The 20,455-nt window shown below is 43.5% G+C and overlaps 1 protein-coding gene and 1 pseudogene across 1 annotated transcript in view; one reads left to right on the top strand and one right to left on the bottom strand.

Annotated features, from left to right (window-relative positions):
- Positions 1-20,455, top strand: part of ANKH (ANKH inorganic pyrophosphate transport regulator) — a 164,046-nt gene that overhangs the window by 35,487 nt on the left and 108,104 nt on the right. The window lies entirely within an intron of this gene.
- LOC139029615 (5-formyltetrahydrofolate cyclo-ligase pseudogene) lies at positions 1,713-2,601 on the bottom strand (annotated as a pseudogene).

Below are 20,455 nucleotides of genomic sequence, written 5' to 3'. Positions count from 1 at the left end.
AACTGATCTGAACTGCATCGAGTATTAGGAGTCATGATTAAACCTGCTTAATTTGTAAATGTTAGTGAAATAAGCAACCTTTTCTTCTCTCCCTTGGCTGACTTATTCGATGGTAATCATTACAAAAAGTTAAATCGCCCTGACTCTGTTCCAGGTAATGGCTCTAAGTGCTTTTTGTGTATTAATCTATTCATCTGCTAAATAACCTGACCACACCGTGATTGTTGGCATCCTCTTTCTCCAAAGGAGGAAATAAGGCACAGAGACCATAAGTGACTTGCCTGAGGCCACACAGTAGATCTTAACATTTTTTTGAGTCTCAAGGAATTTCATCATCAGTATATGCAGGTTTTCCCCCAACACTGCCCTTTTCTCCCTGTCTTTGAACATGCTTGCCTTGACTGTAATTAGAAACCAGACAAGAATACTGGAGTGGGTTGCCATTCCCTCCTCCAGGGGGTCTGGGACCACACTCACATCTCTTACATCTCCTACGTCTCCTGCATTGGCAGTTGGGTTCTTTACCACTCTCGCCAACTCCAATGAACATCTCCACGATGGAGCACTTGTTACTCTGAACCAATCAACGACTGAGTATTTTTTTTTTTTTTTTTTTTTTTTTACTTTTTTTTAATTTTAATTGGAGGCTAATTACTTTACAATATTGTGGCAGTTTTTGCTATACATTGACATGAATCAGCCACGGGTGTACATGTGTCCCCCATCCTGACCCCCCTCCCACCTCCCTCCCCCTCCCATCCCTCAGGGTTGTCCCAGTGCACCAGCTTTGAGTGCCCTGTTTCATGCATTGAGCTTGGACTGGTCATCTATTTCACATATCGTAATATACATGTTTCAATGCTATTCTCTCAAATCATTCAACCCTCGCCTTCTCCCAGAGTCCAAAAGTCTGTTCTTTATATCGGTGTCTCTTTTGCTGTCTCACATATAGGGTCATCATTACCATCTTTCTAAATTCCATCTATATGCGTTAATATACTCTATTGGTGTTTTTCTTTCTGACTTACTTCACTCTGGCTCCAGTTTCATCCATCTCATTAGAACTGATTCAAATGCGTCCTTTTAAGACACCAGATCTTAAATTCATCAGTGACTGACACCCGGAACAGCAGAGATGGGAACACATCAGCCAGATTTAAATATTTAAATCATAAAAGATTTCAGTCTGTTGTCCATCAAATGTTAGAAAGCATCAGACACAATTTCAGGTTGAGTAAGTGAAGCTATGATGAAAGGGGAGAATATTCTTGGGGAACTTTGAATGCAAAGCAAACCCCAAGTAATTCAGTAATTGCTGGGTCTCTGTGTGCCCACCAGACTGACCTAGACCCCTGACAGGACTTCATGACAGTGTCCATTCCCCATAAGTTTCCTTTCCCCTCAGACACTGAGTTGGAGCACAGCGCCTCATGAATGTTCAGTTTACACTTCAAAGCAGAACCAGGGATTCCCTAAGGGCTCAAGTGGTAAAAAATCTGCCTGCAATGTGAGAGACCTGGGTTCAATCCCTGAGTCGAAAGGAGATAACAGCAATCCACCCCAGTATTCTTGCCTGGAGAATCCCATAGACAGAGGCGCCTAGCGGGCTATAGTCCATGGGGTCACCAAGAGTCAGGCTTGACTGAGCAACTAAACCACCACCACCACAAAGCAGATGGACCAACCTGGGACATTAAGGCCAGAAAGTTAAATTGAAAATCACACAGTGATAGCCTCTGTTTTAATCAATGTTCTATTACACATAAGGCTATTGATTTTTAAAACTGGTTTCATGTTAGGTGTATCTTACGTTAAAAACAATATAGCCCACATTCACATTAGTGTGCAATTTCTACTTATTTCTGACAAAGAGAAAATACATATAGTTGACTTTTTTCTGGCACAAAACCTTGATTATTCAGCTGTGGTCGTCAGAGCCAAAGATGCTCAGCAGTCTTCATAAAGCACTTCGTCTACCTTCACATCATTCTCATCTACCGGGACCTGGAGGCAGATCTGCTCCTTGAAAGCCAAGGCCAGGGTGTAGGGTTTCACGTCCTGGGACTGCAGACAGCGCTTCAGGTAGGCATCATAGTAGCCTTTGCCCCGTCCCAAACGGTTGCTCTGTTTGTCGAACCCGAGACCCGGCACGAAGATGAGGTCAAGTCCCCCTGTTGACAAGGCCTCCTCCAGAACCGCATCCTCCCCGGGCTGCTGAATGTTCCAGGAAGTTCTGGGCAGTGAAGCGATCTCCTCTGGTGATGCTAACTTCACCATATCCATGTGATTGCTCTGCACCTGGTACCGCGGGATAAAGCAGGTTTTGCCTTGTCGGAAAATGTCCTTGATGATCTCCTCTGTCTCAATTTCATCCGGCATGCTCAGAAAGATGGACACTCTTTTGGACTTTTGATATTCACTATGGGTAAACACCTTCTGGGCCAGGAGGTGGGACTGGCGCAGCCGCTCCTCAGCGCTTAGCGCCCGCAGACGCTGCTTCAGCTCTGCCCGCAGGCTCCGCTTGGCGCCGCTCACGGCTACTGCTGCCGCCATCTCCTGGTGGTATCCAGCCCCAGGCCGCACTCCGCGAGGTCCGCCGGCCCAAGAGTGGGTCTCACGACTGAGTATTTTAAATGGATGTTTCCCACTGTTGTGGCTCCTGGGATTATCTCTGTCTTACAGACAGGGAAACTGGAGTTAAAGGTGGCAGATAACTCGTCCAGGGTCAGACAGCAGTGTCCTCCTCTGAGCCCTCACGGCAGCCCAGAGCTCTTGTTCTCTGCCCCATCCTCAGTCCTTCTTTCCTTGTACTTCAGGATGGTATGTAAAATCACCATAGTCCTCTGCATGCTTTAAAGATGCTGATGAATTTTGAGGAAGGAGAACACCCTCTGAGTTGAAGCCAGGGCAGCATGGAATGCCTATGTGTCATCGTGAGTCGTGCTCGAGCCCCTCGAGGGTGCTATTTGCTTTCCTAATTCCTTCCTGCTGCCAAGACTGAGGTTGTTGGTTACTGAGAAGTGTTTTAACCCAGGGGAGAGAAGGGAGTGCGTTATGAAGGATGGCAGAGCCCCAGACAGTGCCTTTGAACTTAGATATTTCTCTTCTGTGAACACAGGAATGACCCACTAGGGGGCTGTGACTATGCACCAGGTCGTTCTCTTCTTAGAGAATCTGATGCGCTGGGCAGGGCCTTAGGTCAGCCTGGCTCATCTCCCTTGGGCACAGCATAGGCCAGTCCACGAAGGGTAGCATCTTGGCTATTTTCAAAGGTTTCTGGCAAATATCATCACTTGCTCTTAAGCTTGTGCAGCAGCTTTTTCAGTCCTGAATGTTTAATGTGACCCTCACCCCCTCATTTTTTAAATTTTTAACTCCCATAGCCTTGGAAATCAACTCTAAAACCCTATACCCCGGCCCGGGGAAGGGCAAGCTCCAGGTGTTACAAGGATGCGTTCAGGTAACCGTCAAAGTGGGTACCCCACCTTTTGAAAGTTCGTTTCGGACCACTTCACTTTTATGAAAGAGCTCCATTAGAACCTTTCTGCTAACTGAAAGAAATCCAAAGAGGATTTTCAAATTTAGGAAATAAGTCAAAAAGCAAAAAGTTCATTCAGCATCAGTTTCTCCACAAGCCGTTGTAGAGCAGCTCACACAAAGGGCAGGGAGCGCAGCGCCTCCAGGCTCCTTTGCTACGACCCATACTCGGCAGCTCAGCATCCAGCCGCCGTAGCTTTGAACGTGTCTCTGAGTATCCGTGCTTCATCTTGATTTATTCTGTGCACTCATTAGCAAGATGTGTCTTAAAGGTAATTGCATCTTCACTTTGCATCATTTTGGCTTCAGAAAGATTTCACTGGCATGCTGTGCTTTCAGATAGCAGGGGGATACCTGCATTGCAAACAGCCCAATATGCTACACAGGTGCCAACTAAGGGATGTCACTCACCATCCAGCTCTACAAGAATTAGATCATCAATCTCTGTAGCCTCTGACTTCCAACACACCCCGAAAGGAATTCAGGGTGGAGATCAAGAACAAGGCACTGTGCTCTGGGAAAAACTGGCAGAACAGGCCTTCAGGGAGTTAGTTTCGGAAGAATTTGATGAACCGAATTTCTTTCATCATCTCATATCTCAAAAAGCACTAAAGTCATGAATGGAGACATCTTGCTCCTCGTGATTAGCAGAAATCTTCTACGGAGATGTAAGCTTGACTGCACGTACCCCTTTGTCAAGATCATATGTATACTGACCTCCCCACCCCTCTCTTCAGGACAGTTCCTCAGAGATGTCTGGAAGACTATCTCCCAGATTTTAGTCCTCAGTGGGTTTCCTGGGTGGCTCAGCAGTAGAGAATCGGCCTGTGATGCAGAAGCCACAGGAGATGCAGGTTCTTTCCTGGGTTGGGAAGATCCCCTGGAGGAGGGCATGGCAGCCCACTCCAGTATTCTTGCTTAAAGAAACCCATAGACAGGAGCCTGGCGCAGAGGAGTCCATGGGGTCGCAGAGAGTGGGATATGACTGAAGCAACTTAGCACCCACACATAGTCCTCAGACACCGAGTAAACTCAATTAATAGCTTTTATGTCATGCGGGTTTTCTTTGTTTTTAGTTGGTGAGAGCTTTGGCCAGTCTCTCACCAGTTACTATGAATAGCTTACTCCCTTGTCAGCAAATGAACCCCCGCCCCGTTTCCACCCCAAGACCTGAGCTCTACAGAAAAGGGGGTGACAGAATATCAAGATAGATACCTCATTTTTCATGAGTGTGTGAAGTCAATTCTTGTTCCCACTGACCTCATGGTGATTCTATTTGCTGCCTAACTGCTCTCTGAGACACAGGAATAAGAAACAAGTTGGCTGAGCTTGGGGCCCATGGAAGCAACTGTGTGATTATATCAAGGAACTGAAAACATGTTAAGCACCAGAAATTGTCTCTGGCCACGCTTTCATTTGGTTGTAACTAGATATATTTTAATTGTCCAGTGGAAGGTCGTTGGAAGTAATTTCTGTAAACGAGTCCAATTTCTCCTTTTCAGCAAGGTTAGGTGTTGATGCCTTACCCAAGATCTCAGTAGTCATATTCTTCCCTACTTTTTCATTGCTTTCACAGTGGAACAAACCCCTTTTTGAAAGATTTTATTTATTTGGCTCTGCCAGGTCTTAGATGCAGCGTGTGGAATCTAGTGTGCCGACCAGGGATCAAACCAGGGTCCCCTGCGTGGAGAGCAAGAAGTCTTGGCCACTTGACCAGCAGGGAAATCCTCAGGACAGATATCCTTTTTCCCATTTTAGAACTAGAAAACTAAAGTATGAAGGGTAACTGGCACTTACTTCAACCTTGTTGGAAACTTACCTCTGTTTCCTCTGGAAGCAATTTTAAATCAGTCCATGCAAGTTTGTTGTTTTATTCTCATGCTGTGCTTTTAGATGACTTGAACTGGTCTATAAATCTGCTTATTTACTAAGTGTAACCTGTTTATTTTGACTTTTTTTCTCTGTGTGTAATCCCTAGCACTGTTAACTAGCAATTGGATCATTGACTTTGGTTATTTAATTTCTTGGCAAGGATACTGCTTGCTTATTGTCGGGAAATACTTTTTCCGTCATTGCAACTATTTAGGGATCTTATAACAAAGCACAGTAGTGGGAATGATATTTATTTATGTGTGGAAAACTGTCAGAATTTCCACCATGACAATAAGATTTATGTCTATGACAGCAATCTTTTAACAACTTTTAAATACTTTTTGTTGTGTTTTACTTTTTGAATTGCATTCTATTTTGGGATGGTAACTGCTTAGAGACTACTTTCTTCATATGATTTTCAGACCAGAAAATATTTTTTAAACCTTGTATTTGGAGGTTATTGATCTAAAAATTGGGTTTTTTTGTAGGAGGCTGCCAGGAAATTTCAGTGTGATTTTGAGTAGAGCTGAGCACTGTTGGTGTCAGTGCCCTTGAGAACTATAAGGGCAGCATTGCGTATTTCACTGGCAAGTACTTCCCCCCGCCCCAAATTTAGGTTAAGTTTTAAAAGCAGAACATTTTTCATAGATGATTAATCTTTGTTCTTTAAAGTTTGTCTTCTTTGTTTTCTAAATTCAACTTGGTGATGAAAAAGATTATGGGAAATAATCTATGATTTGGTACCTGCTTTTCCTCAACTAGCAAGATTAACATACTAGCTGTAGAAAAAAATACCACTTGTTTTCAGTTCTGTGAATACCTTAGTTGAGCAAATTGCCCAGAATACGCTGCTGGACAATTTACCTTTGGTGCACAACGGACCCTGTGATCAACTAAGTTTGGGCACCGTTGGGTTGACTAGAGTAAAATCGTTTTCAAAGATTTTTTTCTTGAAACCTGACCTTTGCAAATGATTAGCATATATTTAAACATCTGTTGAAAGAAATAGGGTTCTGTGACTTTTTCAAAATCAGCAAATCATCAACAACAAAAGCCAGCAGCCTCACGCTTTGTGTCCAGAATGCCAAAGCAGTAAATCAACTGAACGGATGCCATCAGGCAGGCAACATGGGGTCACACAGGACACTGTAAGTACCTGCTAAGTCACTTCTGTCGTGTCCAACTCTCTGCAACCCTATGGACTGTGGCCCTCCAGGCTCCTCTGTCCATGGAACTCTCCAAGCCAGAATACTGGCGTGGGTTGCCATGCCCTCCAGGACGCTGTAGGAGCAACCCAATGCCTGATGAAGCAGCCCCCAGGGGGGTTGCTGCAGCCCAGGGCCAAATCATGGTCATGGCAGAATGAAGAAACCCTCCAGCCCTTCCTTGCTGGCATCCTTCCTCCTGTCCTCAGCCTTTTCCTGCCCACTATGCCTTCAGAGTGTGAGTGCAGCAAGCTAGTGGGGGAGGCTGGCATTTCAGGAAGGACAGTGGAGAAGGGTGAGGTCAGGTATCGGGAAGGGGAGCCTGGGGATCAGAAAGGAACCCTGGGTCCCATTTGTTCCTGCCCCTCCCCTCCACAGGGGCGGAGTTCCGCAGGGGAAGCTGCAGCCAGGCGTAGGGGCTTCTGAGGGGTGATAAAAGTTGTAGAATATTGCTTTTTTAATTTTTTTTAATATTTATTTATTGATTTGGCTGTGTTAGGGCTTACTGGAGCACGTGGGCCCCTCATTGCATTGTGCAGGCTCATTGTGGCGCTCTGGCTTGGTAGTTGTGGCACATGGGCTTAGCTGTTCTGTGGCATGTGGGATCTTCCTGGACCAGGGATCGAACCCACCTCCCCTGCACTGCAAGATGGATTCTTAATGGAAATCCCATAGAATATTGCTTTTAAATGCACCAACAGTGGTACTACAAATAGTATGTCTTAATGTAAAAAATAAATAAGAATACATGAGAGATTGCCTTATAAAACTTTTAAAACAGCTTTAAATTCATTTGGATGTGTCACCTTATATGAGGTCCAGCTTTGGGAATATTCAGAATTACAGTTTCCCTTGAATTCTGTTGATCCAAAAAAGTCCCTTCATCTAAAACTATGTCCTTAAAAAGGGTGGGAGGGGGGGAAGGATAGTTGAACCACTTCTCCATGAAGGCTTACTGAGAGCATGGGATACCTTTACAGTGACCAACTGGCCCAGTCTCCCCAGATTGAGGGGTTTCCAGGCATCCAAGACTCTCAGTTCTAAAGCTCAGCAACACCCAGACGAACCCACTGAATGCCAGGCACCAGGCTAGATGTAGCAGAAAGTAGGCATCAAGGTGGGTGCTCCAGTGGCAGGCCAGCCTTTCTGGGCAGGGCATGGGGGGCTGGCCACGGGAAGGCACTCTGAGAAAACAGACTCCTGACTTCGGGTCCGTAAACAGCCCTTTGCTAAGGTGTTTGTGTTTGCTGTTGCTGGAGTCTTTCACTTAATGCCCAACTGATTTTCCTAAATTAGAGATGTGGCTTTTTACCTCCAAAGCTGCAATCTCACACCCCCACCTCTCTCCACACACACACATACACGCACACACTCACCCTCCCCAGCCCGCAACGTGGAAATCTCCCAAGCCCTGGGGAGTGTCTTCCCCCGCACTGATCTCCTGCTCTCCCCGCCCCCAGACCCTGGGAGGGTGTTTGATTTGGGCTCTTCTCTGAGCACAGGGAGGACTCCTACTCGGCCATCCCCACCGTCCCGTGTTGCAGTGTGAGTCTGTGTGAACGGCGTGGGTGTGTGTAAGCGGCGTGGGTCTGCGTGAGCGGCGTGGGTGTGCGTGAGTGGCGTGGGTGTGCGTGAGCGGCGTGGGTGTGTGTCAGCGGCGTGGGTCTGTGTCAGCGGCGTGGGTGTGCGTGAGCGGCGTGGGTGTGCGTCAGCGGCGTGGGTCTGTGTGAGCGGCGTGGGTCTGTGTCAGCGGCGTGGGTGTGTGTGAGCGGCGTGGGTGTGTGTGAGCGGCGTGGGTCTGTGTCAGCGGCGTGGGTCTGCGTCAGCGGCGTGGGTCTGCGTCAGCGGCGTGGGTCTGTGTGAGCGGCGTGGGTCTGCGTCAGCGGCGTGGGTGTGCGTGAGCGGCGTGGGTGTGTGTCAGCGGCGTAGGTCTGCGTGAGCGGCATGGGTGTGCGTGACCGGCGTGGGTCTGCGTCAGCGGCGTGGGTCTGCGTCAGCGGCGTGGGTCTGCGTGAGCGGCGTGGGTCTGCGTCAGCGGCGTGGGTCTGCGTGAGCGGCGTGGGTGTGCGTGAGCGGCATGGGTCTGTGTGAGCGGCGTGGGTCTGTGTCAGCGGCGTGGGTATGTGTAAGCGGCGTGGGTCTGTGTCAGCGTCAGGGGAGTGCCAGCGTCGGGGTCTGGCCACAAGCAGTGTGTTCTCCACGTGATAGGGCCCTGCGTTAGGAAAACACTTGTCCCATGAGCCCAGGCACAAAAGAGGATTGGTTTGAGGGGCAGCCTCAAATCCCCAAGAAGACTTCTGCCTAACAATCTTGCTTACTATGCCCATTAAAAAAACAACAACCTGCTTGATGGTTATTCTTAAGTATCTATTCAGTCTGTCACGGTGACTTTAGTGTATCGTTTAATGAAGCGCTTTTCAACTTAAAACACTGTCCTTTCCTGACATTAATTCATCCCTCCATCCATCTCACAGATAAAGAATAGATGGGTGGCTTCCTCCCCACATCTAAATACTACAAAACCAGGATCAGAAACCCTGTACTAATAATTCCCCATCTGATAGATCATGGATCATTTTAGAGGCTAGGTTGATATTTTCTTGGCTGAAATTATTAGTTGGTTAGAAAAGAGTTAACAAACTTTGATGAAGACACATAACTTACTCATGTATTACGTATTTTATAGATCTTGAGGATGGGGAAAACGGCTTATATTTGTCTCAGGTCCCTTTTTTAAAACACAAGACATGTCTAATAAACTTTGAACTGTACTTTGTTGTTGTTGTTGTTGTTTTTTTTTCTTTTTTTTGAGGGAAGGCAGTTTCAAAGACTGATGTGTAATGGTTGGGCAATGTTGGCTGAAGTGAATTCTAGATCCTATGTCAAACATTCCTGTTGATTCGCTGCACAAAGACAGGCAACATGTCCAAATGCATTTTTCCTAAGCATTTGGTCGTTTATTTATAAAGTGGGAATTTGACACTTTTCTTTCTATATCTCAGAGAGAGGCTGTGTTATTTGCAGAACTCTGATATTCTCCAGTAGAAACTGGCTCCTGACTGTACTGTCTGTTCCGCTTTTAATGGTTTGATTGGATTATTTCTAGAAATCTGACCACCAAGATGAGGAAGGAGAACAGACATCATGTGCATATCAAAATAAGTGTTTCTGGTTAGACACAGTATGGTAGTAGTTGAAAATACTGATGAATTCACTTGAATTCAAGTGCAGGCTTTGCCGCTCACTCATGGTGTGACCTCGATTAAGTCATTTAACTTGTCTCAATCTGCTTCCTCCTCTGTAAAGAGCTGGTGAAAAGATAATAGAAAATATATTTCATGGGGTGGTAGTGAATGTTTAACTAGTTCTTCTGGATTCTATTATCCCTCTTCATTAGAATATACAACAAAAGTCGTCCGTTAACTAAAACTGTGGTAGAGGTTCATGCTCTGAAATTGCTTCTTGTGAGTCATTGCCCCATAAGCAAATCCCTTGAGTAATTCAGACCTTAAAAATATGGACATATGACTTGGGCGAAGTCATTTGCTAGCTTGTTCTTCTACCTCTGATCGGAAATCAATGCCATATTTTGGTAAGTTGATCTTTTCCTGCAGCATGGCTAGAGTCTAGGCCATGAAACATTTTCACAGGTAAATTTTCCATATAATGAGATCCTCATCAGAGAGCATATTACCAATGGTTTTTATCCTGTGGTGGGGGTTCAGAGAATTGCATTCCAGTAAAGACAAACCTGTTTTTATGATAGAAGTTATCACTGGGTGGTAGCCAAGGGTTCCTGCCATGAACAGCTTCATTGTGTGGTGGGATTACTTTGGTTCCTTTTTCTAACAAGATCCTTAAATTAGGAGTCCCAGGAAGCAAAAGGAATGACAGGGTACCCATTTAACGCAGAAACTGGGGTGGACTATGAAAGGTTGCCTTGGGAGTCCTTTATTGATAACCAGCCTTCTTCTCAGCTGTGCCTAGACCCTATGTAACACCCGGGTGGATAATCCTAAAGGTGTGTGTGTAGTGTTTGCACATTTATATTTAAGAGACAATATATTCTAGTAGTGGAGAATACCAACTCTAGATCTAGACTGTAGTTTGCACCCTAGTTCGTCAACTTACATTGGCCAGATACCTTAGGTAATTATTGAACTCTTTGTGTTCATTTTCCTTGTCTCATAGGAAACATTTTTCGTGTCTACCCTCCTCATAGGATTGTCAGGAGAATTATAAGAGTTCTTGTGTGAAAGCACTTAGAACAGTGTTTGACACATGGTGAAAGTATTAGCTGTTACTGTTATGAGATTATAATCATGCCTTCAGGAGGGAAAAACAATGGATTAGGGTCTGACAATACCCTGAGCAAAAAAAAAAAATACAGACATCTGTCACTTAGCCTGTTAAAGGTTTCTTTCTTGTTGGTGCCACGGCCCTTGTCAATGAGGTGGCTGTGCTCTATGCAGACATCCAGGAATCTAGGTCCCTTGTATGTCATAGTTCATATTCTAGGGCATCTTCTGGGCATATTTTGAGTTCAGTGATCTTCAGCATCCAACTGGCAGATAAGGAAAGAGGTTTGTTTGCTCAGGAGTTCTCAAAGACCAGAACTTCTCCCACACTCCCGTATTTCACGGACTTCATTACTTCTCCCACATCCTGTTAACTTGATTTCACATTTGGTACTTCTTCCACAATTCCTTGGCCAAAACGCGTCACATGGCCCCACATACCTGCAGCGCAGACTGGGAAATGCAGTTTAGCTATGTGCCCGGGAAGCAGAGAAGAATGTGAATTTGGTCAGAACTTGGATAAACCAATAGCAAATAGATGATTTTGACTTTGGTTTATGGTTTCACTATGAAGCATAAGCATTTTTCAGCTTAATTTTGAAAATGAATGGGAAAATCTACTCCCTGTTTGGTGCACAATGCTCAAATTCTAATGTTCAAGCAGAACTTCAATTCCATTACCATTTCTGAGTAAAGTAATAATGAAAGCTAACATTTATGGAGCATTTACTGTATACCATCATACTAAGCAATTTACATGCTTATTTTATCTTATTTAATAAGATGAAATTAATTTATTCAGTCTCCACCACAGCCCTTATGGTGTAGTACCAGAGTTGTCTGAATTTGATGAAGAAAGTGAATTATGGAGAAGTTGTTAATCCAAATGAAAAAATATATATTTTCACTTGTAATATATCTATATATATATATGAATTGATGAAGAATTACAGGATTACAGAAATTAACAAAATTTTCTAGAGAGCAAATTTAAAGTCCTCAACTCTTTTCTTCTTAGGAAACCAAGTCTAGCTATACAACAGAAGCGACTAAATCCAGGATAGGGTGTTCACTGTACCTGATACAGCACTCATTAATTTGTCATAAGCTGGGTTGTTTCTCGGGGAAACCTGACACATATGTGCATGGAAAAACACACATTGGTGTGTACTTTATCCTTTGGTTTATTTTAGTTTATTTGCTTAGCTGAACATGCTGTGTTTATTACCAGGTTAACCATGCATGCTCTGCATTACTCTGAAAAAGTAGCTTTTCTGTCTTAACCTGATATCTGTTTAGATATTCCTTGAAAAATCAGTTTCCTTACTTGCAGGGGATCTTACCATTATAATCACAGAGGTTAAATAATCTAATGCCACTGGCATGTGTGCTTTTATCTTTTGAGTATAGCATCCTAAAGAAAAAAGGTAAAAGCACAATTCTGTGAGCCCCTCTAGGTGGACCGCATGAAGACTGACCTTTGAGTCACCAGCTTATTAAGAGATTCTGCATGATCGGTTAAAAAGAGTCAGCTCCTTGCCATCTTTATCAGTTCCATAGACTGCGAGTCCCTGCATGGAACTAAGAGAAGCTTGTAAAAGCAGTGAAAAAGCTGTGATTTAAACAGATGTCAGATGGAAGCAGCAGATGTGTGATAGGACAAAGGCTTTTGATAGGCCACGGAATAGCTGAGTAATTAGAATTTCTGTGTGCCGGGGAACCTACACTGTTGGCCAAGCCTCAAGACAGTTGGACGTGTGCCCAGCTGTGCCTGGCCTCATCTGCCTTTCGAAAAGTCTCAGTGTGGCGGCTAAATAAGGAGAATATCTACCTAAGAACATTCAGCTTTAGGGCCACGGGCTTGTTTTATAAAAACAGGAGCGTCTTCCCAGAGGGCTCAGTGGGAAAGAATCTGCTTGCCAATGCAGAAGACAGAGGTTCAATACCTGGTCCGGGAAGATCCCACATGTGGAGCCGCTAAGCCTGGGTGCCACAACTGTTGAAGCTGTGCTTCGAGACAAGAGGAGCCATTGCGGTGAGAAGCCAGCACACCCCAGCTGGAGAGTGGCCCCCACTCACCACACCCAGGGAAAAGCCCGCGAAGCAGCGAAGACCCAGCATAGCCAAAAATAAATAAATAAATCTTTTAAAACAACAAAAAAAAAAAGAGGAGAATTTAGACTAACCATCAGAGCTATCTATTACTGATTTCACTGCTAGATCTCAGAGTATCTTCCGCTGCGTGAAGTTATAATTTTCCTGATCATATTTTTTCTTCCGAGTGATCTTCATTGAATTGAGAAGGTGACATTGGTTGCCTTAGAGGATGTGACCAGAGCCCTGGGGTACTGAGGTGAGCTCCAAGGCCAAGCTGAAGGCAAGAACCAGGAAATGCAAGTATCCAGGGCCAGCTTCTTGGACTGTTGACGTTAGTAAGTTGGCCAAAAAGTTCATTAGGGTTTTTCCATACCATCTTACAAACTTCTTGGCCAATAGTAACTTGGGACTTGGGACCTCATTCTTGAGAGCTGGGTGTCCTCTTAACATATCAGGAACCAGGAACAAATGATTACCTATATTAGCAGGTTAATTGCACAAACTGCAGGACTTTTCTCTGTGTAGATTATTTGGCATTGTTTAGAAATGACTAATTTTTAAAATATAACAATATATTTTGCTATATGTTTCCTATAAGCAGGAATGCTTTAGGTAAGATTTTTCTTAAGAAACAAGAAAAGTTTTTTGAAATTAAAAACAAAAACTTCATAAATCCCTCTATATCCTTTGATTTTAACTTAGTAGCAAATAACAACTCTGAGAATCCATCATGCAAGAAAATATGCACCGTATAATCAGGGTTTCAAAATTATGACCATGCAGTATCTGTGTCTCTTCTCTGGGAAATATCAGCAAACATAATTTTATGTTAAAGTGAGAAATGACTGCTTATTTTTGTGATGCATAACCCAATATGGTTGTTCTCATTCCACGAGTTAAACTGAGGGTGTTTTTGGTTCTTATGGCACATCAGCCTGCTGTGTTTTCAATTTCATGACCATGGACATGCATTTCACCCCTTGTCTCATTCAGACGCAGCTCAATTTTAACACTAGGAAAGAAACCTCTTTTCTCTGTGCTCTAGGACAAATCGCTCTCATTATTCCCCTTTAGACTTCTAGTCCTGTTTGGGTTTGAATTTCTAATCAAGAGTAGGGTGCCTGCAACAGACACATAATTTCTAGGCTAGGTCTACACAGCTATAATCCCCCTGCCAAGCTCCTTAGAGATCTGGGGGGAATAGGGGGTAGATATCTGTTTTCCATCACTTTTTAATTTTTTCCTATTCACATTTCATCAGAACCCGTTCTTTCTTCCCTCTTTCAAGGAAGGATGGTCCTCCTGGAGCTCAATCATTTCAGCCTTCATATTTGTGGAGAAAAAAATATTACAGAGATGGTGCTTGTCTTCAGTCTGAAGGTTCTGCAGACTCTTCGTCAGTATAAGATATTCTTGCTACCACCTACTTGTTCAGCGGGTTTCTGTCTGCTGCCTGTTTTTCTAGGCAACGGCACCACAGGAAGAAAGGAAAGTTTAAATGTGGAAATGACTTCTTATGCGTCAGAGGCTGTGAACTTAAAAGTCATTTTGCTCCCTAGTCTGCTCAAAAATAATCCGCTTTTCCTCTCTCAGTCTTTCAATTATTGAATTATTTGTAAGAGGATCCCCTACTCGTACTCCACCCTATGATGGCTTTCTTGCCATCAAATGTTGTCAACTGTTCATTTCCACAGTCAGTTGTAGATTTCATACCCTAGGTCTCTCTCCTTATTTAAAAATTATTTTTATTTTTTAAAGTACTGCTACAGTTAATCCTGATATTCCGGGAAATAGGCACACTGACATTTAAATGAATCACAGTTCAAAGCACTTAGGACCAATCAATTACATGAACTAAAGTTATTTTTTTTTCTATTATAGGCATAAAATCATATGGATTCAGTTTTCCAATGGCCTAAGCAACTGTTAGCGGTAACCTCTGAAGTTCATACTTTGCCCTGTGCAACAAACAGGGTCAGTGTCAGAGGTACAGTTGAAAGTTTGATTTCATTTAGTGTTGTAAAATTTCATAATGGGTGATCTTAATTTCTCCAAGCCCAGATAACCACAAATGAGTACAGTATGTATTAGTGGTATTTAATGATAGGTACTTAGGGCGCAAGAAAGGGCAGAGTGGTTTTCATGTATTACTCGGATTTACAGTTTTGTGGTCATGAAATTTTTGTCGTTTATTGGCAGGGTTTTTATTAATACTATTGCTGTTTTCATTGCTTCTGAATGCATTCTGTATATCGTGAAAAAGGTCACTATCTTTAAATATACAGTCAAAAGACTATGTAACAGAGTTAAATCAGTAACTGAACAGATGGGCCCATTGTAGGGTCATTATGTGATTCTGCTGGTGTGCTATTTCTGAAGTGTGAACTATTCATTCTGTTCAGATGGCTGGGAAAGCAGCCTCCCCCCAAAGATCTAGACCGATGCAGCACTGTCCAACACTAATGTCATGTGAACTGCAGATATAATTCCAAATTTTCTAGTAGCCCCATTTAAAAAGTGAAAGAAAAGTGCTATAGTTCCTTTAGCTTAATATATCAAATATGATCCTTTCAACATGTAATCAAACTAAAACTATTAAGGAGACATTTATTTTTTTGTACCAAGACTTTGATAGCCAGTGTGCATTTTATACTTGGAGCACATCTCAGATCAGACTGATCACATTTCAGATGCCTTGTGAGCCACACATGGCCAGTGGTTGCTGCACTGAACAGCACAGGTATAATGTTTTCACAAAGGAAGTCCATTAATGGCTTGATGGCAGCTTCAGATAGGAAGAAGAATCATAAGAAATGTCTGCTCATTTACAGAAAAAGAAATGTCAGTTCAGCTGCCATCCTGTCCACTCAAAATGTTGACAGGACTCTCTGGAAATTAGAACTTTAATTTTTTTAATTGTTAATTTATACAGGTCAAACGCTGCTCTGTAGAAGGATTGACTTTATTTTTATGGAAAAGCAAACAAACACTGATTTCATGTTTATCATTACTTAAAGGAAATTAAAAAGCAACATGTGAGAACCTTAATGTAAATGATTCCTTTTTTTCACTCCTTTTTCTGGGTCTGCTGTTGCCATAGCTACAGGGAAGCGATCCAGTAGAAATTAAAGACATCAGTTATAGTTCCAAAACTTCCTTAGTTATCATATCCCTTTTAGGCAAACAGTTGTTTTTATTGTATTGGGCCTTTTCCCACTGAAAATGTGGAAGTTTTAACTAATGAAGGCGTATGTTCTTATTTAGTATGGTCATTGGGGCATTAATGCCATTTCGAATGCTTTGAAGCCCTTGCTTACAGCACGTATGAGCCATAATTAACAAAAACTAGCCAAAGCCTGTCATGGAATCTTTATTTGTGATGATTTTCCTCCCTCAGTGCTTCCTCTGAAATATGGGCTCTTTTATGTCATTCTGTTTTGGGAGTCCAAGGGTTTTTACTGTAATTCTAAGTAAGGTGATAACAGACTCTGTCTTTGTAACCAATTAAGAGTTGTTGCCAACCAGATGGCCCTCACTGTGAAGAAGCTAAGACCTTTGAGCTTAATACTATTGATTGGAGATGGAGGTCTTGCTAGGTTATTACTCTCACAGGATAACTGATAGTGAAATGTGCTTGGAATTATCATGGAATGTCTCTGCTGTTAAGTCACTTCAGCTGTGTCCGACTCTGTGTGATCTCATAGACACAGCCCAAATGTGTCTACAAACCCACAAATGTATCATCCTTGAGATGTCAGGCTCTCATAAAGTCTTTGCATCTTTTTGAAGATTAATAACTTAAACTTAGGAGGCTTCCCAGGTGACTTGGTGGTAAAGAATCCACCTGCCAATGCAGGAGATGCAGGTTCCATCCCTGTGTCGGGAAGATCCCCTGGTGGAGGAAATGGCAACCTGCTCCAGTGTTCTTGCCTGGAGAGTCCCACAGACAGAGGAGCCTGGCGGGCTACAGTCTATGGGGTTGCAAAGAGTTTGGCATGACTGAGCAACTGAGCATGCACGGGACTTACACTTATGGTATGTGCGTTCTAAATCGCTTCTGTCATGCCTGACTCTTGGAGAACCTGTGGACTGTAGCCTGCCAGGCTCCTCTGTCCATAGAGTTCTCCAGGCACGAATACTGGAGAGAAACTGATGAAGATTCTCTCCTTAACCAAGTTTTTAGCCAGCTTTCTTCTGAACAAGGCCTGAACCTTGACCTTTAGTGTCTATCCTTGCCTGGCTTGCCTTTAGCAAGAGTCCTGCTATGTCAGTTTATAGAGAAATCACCCGCCTTTGCTATCTAATCACCTCAATATCCAGTCAAGTTCCACATCCCCCAACTTTGACCTGCTCTTAGCAAGAATCCCCCATCCTTGCTGTCTCCTCGCAGTGATTTTCCATCCGCTGACCCCTCTCTCTGCTCATTGGCTGTAAATCCCTACTTGTCTTGCTGTGTCTAGAGCTGAACTTGATCTCCCATCCATTACAACAGTGTTGACCCCCTAGTGTAATTGTTGTTTAGCCGCTCAGATGTGTGCGACTCTTTGTGACCCCATGGACTGTAGCCCACCAGGCTTCTCTGTCCATGGGATTCACCAGGCAAGAACACTGGAGTGGGTTATCATTTCCTCCTCTAGGGGATCTTCCTGACCCGTGATGAGCTTGATCTGTTGCCCATTATGACCCCCTAGTGCTATAGTTCTGAATAAAATCTCCTTTACTGTCTTAACAAGTGTCAGAATAACTTTTCATATCATCTATACTTCAGTAAAAAGATAAATAAGAATAACTTTCCCCCAACAAGATAATGAGTTGCATTGGAATCCCATGTATTAAAAATTTGGGTTAATTTTATTGTATAATGGTACACAGTAAGTTCTTATTTCATTCCATATAAGCAGTACTTTAGCTAAAGTCACACCTACGGTTAGAACTGAAGTTCATACTTATTTAGCAAGTACATTCATCTATTACCCTTATGTAGACACTTTATTATACTTACCACCAGGGTGTGGGCTTCCCGGGTAGCTCAGCAGTAAGAGTCTGCCTGCAATACACGAGCCGCAAGAGACACGAGTTCAATTCCTGGGTCAGGAAGATCCCTTGGAGGTTGGCACAGCAACCCACTCCAGTGTTCTTGCCTGGAGAATCCCATGGACAGAGGAGCCTGCTGGGCTACAGTCCATGGGGTCATAAAGAGTCGGGCACTACTGGAGCGACTTGAGCACACATGCGTGCACCACCAGTGTGTAAAAGCTGGCCTAAAACTATAAAAATCTTATTTATAAACTACAAGATTTCCCTAGTCTTAACTGTTTCTGCAGGAGTGAGGTGTTTTCAGTTTACAGCACAGTGTTTGCCTCCAAATATGTGGGCAGGTATATCTCCCGTGATGTTCTCTGCTGCTGCTAAGTCTCTTCAGTCGTGTCCGACTCTGCGACCCCATAGACGGCAGCCCACCAGGCTCCTCCATCCCTGGGATTCTCCAGGCAAGAACACTGGAGTGGGTTGCCATTTCCTTCTCTACTGAGCTGCAAACTTAATTCACCATCAGGCTTAATTTGTTTTAACCTACTTGCAGGAAGTTCATAGGAGGTGGCTTGGAAAGTGGCTCTCTCAGTGGATACTAAAATGAAGATGAGAAAGCATTCCATTTAACCTTTGAACAACTTTTTAACTGCAGAGAGAACCTGTATAAATGCCAGACTCATCGGGAGGGCTTATTTCTTCAGACAGCCCTGACCCACGTTGCCCACCTTCCTGACTGCCTAACGCCAGTATTGTCCTAGATTAAGATACGGGTTCACAGGCTTCTGTATCAGTCTGTTTCCTGCCAGAATGTCTTTCCTCAAGGTTTAGTTATTTTAAAAGTTATGCAAAAGAGAGAAAGACAGCAGAATAACATGTAGTTTCAGTATTTCGTTTTTCTGAAGATAACTTCCCAAAGAGGCACCTTCCACAGCTGGACCAGCTCTTTCTGGACACCAGTGGTGCCCTTCTGTAACCAACTAGGGCCAGTTCATGCCAGCGGCCTGATCATTCATTCCCTGTTCAGAGTTGAGTCTTCTAGTGAAACTACTTTCAATCTCCGTGTTAAGACCTCAACAGATTTCTGTTTGTTTTTATTAGATTGACCAAAAACTTCATTTGGGTCTTTCTTCACTATCTTACAGAAAATAGAATAAGATATTTCATGATTTTTAAAAAAGCAATTTCTTTTCAAAAATGACTCTGCCAAAGCAATGAAATAAAAGTTCTGTATTGGGGCTTTTGCTAAAGGATCATGTATTGAGTGTGTACTGTATGCACATCTCAACAGGCTATAGACCAGAATGAAAGTGATTCAGTGACACTTTTTCTTTCTTTCTGAAAGAAGCCACGGCAGAATCACATATTCACATCAGAAAAGTCACAGCCATGTGACGGGGGGTAGTGTGGAGGCCAGTTGAGCTTACTTACCTGCTTATGATCCTTTTATTTCTTCTGCCTCATTAAAAAAATATTCTTTTTATAAAACTGGATAGTTCAAGGAGAGGTAGATGATGGTGGGTGGGGCCAGCTTTCTCCCCTTGCTGGTCCTGCTGAAGAGCAGAAAAGACTTGGAGATGGAGTTTGGGCAAAGCCTGGACTTCCACATGGAGTAAAGTAGGCAAGAGGACAAAGCTAAAGCCTTCATCAGGACACGTCATGAATCATAACTGTGATGGGCTCACTAATTTGATAGATGTTGGTCTTAAAATTGTGCCCTTTCTGCATCTGCTCTTAAATTTTAGATTTGAATGCTATTATTATTATAACGAGCTCTTTATCTTTCACAATGAACATGTGAATGACCCCTCTCTCCAGGTGAAATCTCTTTCTACTGGATGCTGGTGGTACAGGTCGTGTAGCCAGGTCCTAGATGCTGGTGGTACAGGTCGTGTAGCCAGGTCCTAGATGCTGGTGGTACAGGTCGTGTAGCCAGGTCCTAGATGCTGGTGGTACAGGTGGTGTAACCTGGTCCTGGATGCTAGTGGTACAAGTGGTGTAACCAGTCCGAGATGCTGGTGGTACAAGTGGTGTAGCCAGTCTGAGATGCTGGTGGTACAGGTGGTGTAGCTGGGCCTGCGGCACAGCCACCTTCTGGGAATGATTCTCTAGACAAAATGCCCTGAAGAAATAAGCAATCTTTTGATTCTTCACATTGTGAATCTCTACAACATGGTGGTGAGGGTCAAGAGACTGACCTCTTGACTCTTTCTGTATAAGATAAATACAGAAGGAGGGCAGAGGAGTAAGAAGGAGGCTGGTTGGACAGTCTCTGGTGGATGCAGAGTAGATAGCAGGTGGAGATGAATTCAACAGAACAATTGTATTTTATCTCATGACTGTTAAGAAATAATCTCTGTTCTTTCTGGCATCCTCGTCAGTTCCTTTTTTCTCTTTCGTCCCCTTTTGGCTCTTCCT

This window comes from Odocoileus virginianus, chromosome 14 (assembly GCF_023699985.2).
Source record: "Odocoileus virginianus isolate 20LAN1187 ecotype Illinois chromosome 14, Ovbor_1.2, whole genome shotgun sequence".
Taxonomy (NCBI): domain Eukaryota; kingdom Metazoa; phylum Chordata; class Mammalia; order Artiodactyla; family Cervidae; genus Odocoileus; species Odocoileus virginianus.
The sequence above is the reverse complement of the archived record's forward strand: the minus strand, read 5'-3'. Positions and strand labels throughout refer to the sequence as shown.